The sequence below is a fragment of the Pleuronectes platessa genome, chromosome 7 (assembly GCF_947347685.1).
Source record: "Pleuronectes platessa chromosome 7, fPlePla1.1, whole genome shotgun sequence".
NCBI lineage: Eukaryota > Metazoa > Chordata > Actinopteri > Pleuronectiformes > Pleuronectidae > Pleuronectes > Pleuronectes platessa.
The window spans coordinates 25,747,365-25,754,377 of record NC_070632.1 but is presented as its reverse complement, the minus strand read 5'-3'; the positions used below and the strand labels follow the sequence as shown (position 1 = coordinate 25,754,377).

General features: G+C 39.6%; 1 long non-coding RNA gene across 1 annotated transcript; it reads left to right on the top strand.

The window, feature by feature from the left end:
- The first annotated feature begins 3,292 nt into the window (after positions 1–3,292).
- On the top strand, positions 3,293–4,640 carry LOC128445092 (uncharacterized). Its single transcript, XR_008339247.1, has 3 exons — positions 3,293–3,321; positions 3,939–4,029; positions 4,250–4,640. It is a non-coding gene; the product is annotated as an uncharacterized LOC128445092 (long non-coding RNA).
- The last annotated feature ends 2,373 nt before the right edge of the window (positions 4,641–7,013 follow it).

Sequence of the window (7,013 nt, the reverse complement as noted above, 5' to 3'; positions counted from 1 at the left end):
TGATGATCAATGAGCCAATCAAGCCTTATTCGTATATCACCCCCAATTTAGTATACAAACTCATTGGCTCAGAAAAAGTAAGTAAACTTAAGATGGTTAAGTAAGAGTAAGTAATTTCAATACATGAATACAGGATGATCAAATTAATAATCATTTAATATATAAATACCCTGCCGGGCTCAAATTCATACTATACATAAATAATGAAAGTTTTTAAATTAAATTAAAGTATTACATGCTGTAGATAACTTATTGTGTAGAGGAACATATAGTTTTACTTATTGTTACACCAGAAACAGATTTGTTTCTAGTCCTGAAGTGGTGTGGTAAAGAAGACCAGTCCGTCCATCCATCCATTATCTATACCAAGTTACTGTGTTAAGGGTTGCAGGTCCCAGATGACATTGGGCAAGATACCAAGTACACCCTAAAAAGGTTGCCTTTCACACTCCCTCCAATCAACCTAAACCCAATCTGCATGTTTTGGGCCTGTGGGAGGAAGTACCTAGAGAAAACGCACACAGACACTGTGAGAACATGTAAACTCCACTCCAGTGATGTTTTGCCAAACATAAAACAAAGTGAAATATACAGATACAGCTTGACTCAGCACCATATGGATAAGCCATAGCATTAAAATGTTGCTTAATAGGGAAATAATGTAATTGAAACACTCAGAAAGGGCCCATTGTGCATAGTGAGTACATTTAGGAGCCAGTATAACTCTTGGTAAACAGCAACCAGTTTGGCCACAAAGTGTATTTATGGGATAATGGTAAAGTTAATGTATGGAAACTTGTAAAAGTAGAACAAGTCAGAAAACTGCCTCTGTGCTAGTTTTACAGAAATACTCTAGAGTTGGCCAACATTAGCTAACATTAGCAACCATGCAGCATGGATTAGATTTATGTTAGCAGGATTACGCAAAAACTACTGGACAGATTACAATGGAACGTGGATGAAAGATGGGAAAGAACCCTTCAGATTGTTACGAATCCAGTCAGGGGGCAGATCCAAGAAAAATAAATTCACTTTCTGTAACATTGTTTGTTTTTTATCACTTTCAATGATTTCCCAGGAAACTATTTATGAATATGAAAACATCAGGCACATTTTGACTGATTTATAAAATTAGATGTAATGCAGCTTGATTCATTGTAAAGGGACTGTCACACCTTTGTGAAGGCTTGTTTGATGGAAATATTACTTTTATTAGAACCTTTTTACACATTGGTATTTATATTTAAAAAGGATTAAAATCATTTCTCTTTTACACAGGCTCAACCGCTCCCAAAGTCTGTTTTGAACATATCTGCCAAACAGCTGAAAAACATGAAGTCTATCAATGGTTATATGGGTCCATCAACTCTGACTGATTCAACACTGAAAACAATATACCAGTGTGGTACAGGGCAAGACCCAACAGCTGCTGTGCATACCTTCCAATGTTGTCATCCGTCATGTTCCTGTGATGCGAAGCCACAAAATCACTCTCAAGGAGAGAGGAAAACATCAGTCTTCCACCTGGTTGGAACCAACACTTACCACTTAAGAGAGTAATTCTTTGTCGGCCATACATGAGAGGAAATAATATCTTCTTGGCACAAGGCGTGACATGTCTATGAGGCCTGGGATGACAGGGTGTTACTAAAAGATTAAAGGGAATGCAGAGCAAATGATGTTGTTGCTATATTCTCGTTGAGATACGTGCTGCATTAGAGACTTTTTACTTTCACTAAGTAAGAGCATAACAAGCCACACAACCAATGTTCAAAAAATTCAAACCCTCTTAGGTTGATGACACAAAGCTTTTATGGGTCATGCTCCCAGCAAAAGGGTGTGAAACTGAAATGTAATCAAAAACTATTCAAGTGTTTTCCCGGCAACAATAGTTTCCTGTGTGATCGAAGCAACAATGCTGATGTTTCTGTAGCACAGTTTGGTAAATGGTTGTATTCAAAGCTCCTCACAATAGTCCACTGGTCTGGACGTATACAGTGTCAGAGCGGCGGGAGAGATATTAACCCCTAATCATCCTATATGTTGAACTACAGTTAGACAATATTGGCAACATGATTAAATGGCAGTTTGTAAAATTTAGTTTAAACGTATTTGAAGATCTGATCCTCACCTAAAGGGCCACAACATACCTGGTTGCTTCAAGAACGCTTATGAAAAGTGTAGTGGGCCTTGTGTGCATCGGCATATGTATCATTAGCAAAGAGTTTCACTTGGCTGCTCATGCAACTCCAGGCCTGAATTCCCCAGTGGTTATTCAAATTATGGGGTTACCCTGAATTTGACAGTTCTTTGAGAAAAAATACCACAAATTTAAATTGTTTGTCTGTATTTACCGCCGTTCTGTTTACAGGGCACCAAACAGGGAGGGGCAAAGTGTTAAAGCCTCCCTCTCTCTTGATTTGATTGGCTGCCTCAGACAAGTGGGACTTTGATGAGTGCTGTGACGTCACACTTTGCGCTGAAAACTTGATGATATTTGACCTTTTGTGTGCATTTAAAATCCGCTGGAAAAACATGTGTGCGACTGCCATGTGCACCACAGCATAGGAAACAATGGTTTTGCTGGCAGAGTGTTTCTAGAGACCCATCTCTGTGGGTTTGGCCCTTTAGTGAGTGTCGTGGAAGAGATCAAATTGATATTTAAGGTTTATTGATTAATTTCCAACCTCATAAGGAGCTCAAACCTATAATCCGGGTCAATGATGACCATGTCCATACCCTGAGATGCAGTATTATTTGTTGGTAGCATTATGAAGCTGCTATCAGACAAAGTTACACACAAATAACAGATGGGGTAAGGTTTAAGAAGCCCATGACATCAGGGTTGCATTTACATTGTCAGATGTGTTGTTTTCTCATGTCTGGACAAATCAGGGTCTTTATAGCAAACATTGCTTCATGTTGTGTTGTTCTTTGCCTCCTCCTCATCCCAAATATTTTCACCTCAGGGTGAAAAAAGAGCCCTGATACCATTTAAAAGGTTTGTAGTCCAAACTCAGGAGCAGCCTCCCTCACACACTGAATACGTGCAGCAGGTGGAGGGAAAGTGGAGCGGCAGGTGACACTTGGCCAGATGTTGTCTTTGTGGGACAGTTTGTGAGACTGATCGGGGCTATTTTGGAAAATGGTTTTGATTGGCTTTGGAGCTGGTTGTGAAATGTTTCCATTGCTTGGAACAAATGTGACAGTCAATGCGTCAGTATGCCGGGGCCTGTCAGGACATCACTCCCTTGAAAAAACGTCCCCCTCTTCTCATCTCTCCATCCATTCACCGCAACTGAGGGCTGAGCAGGAAGAAAGGTGAGGAGTCACTAGTATAACTTCTACACTCTATGCTGTTTGTACTGACAAAAAATGTTAATTAGGTTTTATACCTTTTACTTGTATCTCTCTAAAACTGCTGTGCTCACAACATCTTTTATTAATCTGTTGTTCTTTTGCTAGTACATAGCTTGGAGCATCACTCTAGGAACACTATGTTCTAGAAATATGTGGGTTCAGACTTTGTTATTTTACAACTAGTAATTAAGTAATTTGTTCTGTAAAGACCTGGCTAAATATTCTGGCTGCACAGTATGGAGATTATTGTATACAATTACCATCGTTGGCCCAGGATTTACATCTTTTAAAATGCACTGAAAACTTGTATTATCTAGATATTGTCGAGATTTTGTGTAGCAAAATAGGAAAATAAGATTTCTGTAAAGAAAATATTTCACAAGTATTCTTTTCATCCCCTTCAATATTCTTCTCGACCTCTGAGTTGTTTTTCTTGCACATTTCTCTCTTGAAAGCTCAGCGTCTTGTTTCTCAGGTTACTGTTGCCGGGGGGTGATGATGGCATGACTGTGTAACAATAATTAGGATTTTAATGAAGACAGGTTTATGATTTTATTTATTTCCTCTTAACTTGCCAGGAAAAGCTGGAGATGCAAGAGGATGGAAGTTGATGCTAAAGGAATCACTTTTTCTTTTCTTCATCAGAAAGAAACCAACCTCATATTATCTGTAGGTCAGAAGAGTTATAACAGGCCTCATTTTGTTGTTTTCCTAGTTTATTTATGCATATGTGTTTTTGCTATCATTTCATTATATTTATCACAGCTGCATTTTTTCCTCTGTATATGTCCCACACACTTTAATTCAATTTCCAGAATTCTTGATTCTATCTTCCTGTTTAAATATACATCTCTGTCGCAGACTAATGATCATTTTCTGTCTTTAACAGGCTCATTTCACTACCAGTTGCTCTGTGCCAGAAAGCAATATCCATTATTACTGGAAAGAATTTTGAATGAGTCACTCACAAAGAGAGAAAATGGCCGTTGGATTTGCCAAACTCCAGGCTGGCTCCTCCTACCTCCTTTACCCAAAAAACAAAAGCAGGGTTTTCAGGGGCCGTACGGGTGCATTTTATTACAGTGACTGCAAGTAATCACTTCAGCTGGGATCAAACCTTTGACCCTTGAAGTTGCAGGACTGTCAGCAAACTCAGACTTCTTCAAAACAGATACTGTCCATGTGTAATTCCAGCAGTGGCTGCACCATTCTGTACTAACAGAGACCAATACACACAGACAGACAACCTCATACAAACACTTATGGTTAAGATCAACATACCACAGAATGTTTTTGTTACAAACAGACAGGCACGTTCGTATGCATTTATATACAGGCACAATCTCTGCTTTTATTTTGATCAACCTTTGCTGCTGTTTAAGTCAGACCTGCTCAGTCAAATTAAAACCCATTCCAAACAAATGTGAGGTGACAAGCTCTGCATAATTTTTTTCACTGTGGTGGAAACTTTGGGTTTACATACATGATGGTCTGGGTCTCATTTATCACACGTTTTCACACACGCAAAATTTCTGGTTTGGCTCCAATCTGAGCCAAATCAATTAATTATGGCAGAGAAAATTATTATGACGCAAATATTTTAATGATTTAAGATGATCTTCCACAATAAATCAATGTCGAGAAATGATTTATATCTTTAACTGGTGAATAAATACTTAGGAAAATATTTGTTTAGGAAAAAGGCTCAATTTACAACCATACATTAAACATATCAAGTCAGACACAGTGACACATTAATACTTTATACTGTCAATACATGTAACCATGCATGCAAACAGGTATTTACCCAACTCAAGGCGCACACTCACACAGACACACACACACACCTCCCTATACTGTCCTTAAGATTATGTTTTTCTCAGACCGTAGAATCGAAAGCCCTTTGGGTGTAACAGGAAATCCCAGAACACTATGGGTCTAATGATATCATTGTTCCCCCTGGAAACTCCTGGACAAATGCGCATTTATTCCTTATGAAGTCAGAGGAAGCGATCCATGCCGTTCCACATTAAGACCCAGATCCCAGAGGGAACGTCTTGGAATGTGGCTGTTTGGTGAATTTGTTAAACATTTACCTGCAGGATCGAGAGCTGCAACTTTGACTTTTCTATATCAATGGTCAAAATACATGAAAATATAACAGGAACGTGACTGTTGACTAGAAACAAGCTCATAAACTGAACTGAACTATTGTTTGTCAACTGAACCATCAATGGATAACAAGCTTGCAAACTCAATTCAAGTTAAACTCAAGTTTGAGTTTCATGAGAGTTCAGCCTCCATAATGTCCATGACTGTATAAATCAAATTTAACCTTCAAGAGAGAATTCCCATGTACAAACATCAATTCTTCATCAGAATCTGGAACATGGATCACATGATTAAGGAATAACATGATTCTGTATGGTCCAGTGGTGTGCATATGTCAACATATCAGTTTTAGCAAATGTGCAACAGCAAAGTACACTTGACCAATGAGATGTGGAGAGACAAAGGTCCAAAAGATTTGTTTCAAGTGAAGAATACATCCCATGCTCAGTTGGCTCATGACAATTAAACTCATCAAGTGAACCACACAAAGTGCAGTAGGTTAACAAAGAGTCAGTGTATATTAGTATGTAGTAATAGGCAGTAATACTGTTATGGTCTTTGAACTCATGAAGCTTCACAAACATAACAGATTAATTACAAATATCTCTGTGATATGACTGCTTTCCATCTGCCTTTTGTCTTTATTACTCATACAGTAGACATCATGTTAAACAGTTAAGTTTATGATAAATACCAGACACCACAATATAATTCAGTTTATAAATGGGATATTAACGTCTTAAAAAAAACTTGAATAGTGATGTAAAAGATGATAAATCATGAGTTCTGGATATGACGTCAAGATAATACCAGTATTCATCACAACACGGTTGCTGTAGCTGGTGATTGACACATGGAAGCATCTGCTGTTTATAACTATGTTACTTCAACTGTGTAAGGAGTTTTAAAATTAGCATTCTACCAGAAAAATGTAATGCCTGCAAAAGTACAATGGCCCTGCAACAAACAACATCTCTGTGATGCCTGTAGTGTTGTTTGTAACTCTCTTTCCAATGCCTGTGTAAAGTTTATATGGCAACACCTGGGGCTGTTGTGTGGTATTGCAGTATCTATTAACAGTGTTGTGCAAGTCACTCACTCACTCATCGTCATCCGCTTATCCGGGGTCGGGTCGCGGGGGGAGCAGCTCAAGCAGGGGGCCCCAGACTTCCCTTTCCCGGGCCACATTGACCAGCTCTGACGGGGGGATCCCGAGGCGTTCCCAGGCCAGTGTTGAGATATAATCTCTCCACCTAGTCCTGGGTCTTCCCCGAGGTCTCCTCCCCACTGGACGTGCCTGAAAAACCTCCCAAGGGAGGCGCCCAGTGGGCATCCTTACCAGATGCCCGAACCACCTCAGCTGACTCCTTTCTAAGTAAAGGAGCAGCGGCTCTAATCCGAGTTCCTCACGGATGACTGAGCTTCTCACCCTATCCCTAAGGGAGACGCTAGCCACCCTTCTGAGAAAACTCATCTCGGCCGCTTGTACCCGCGATCTCGTCCTTTCGGTCATCACCCAGCCCTCATGACCATAGGTGAGG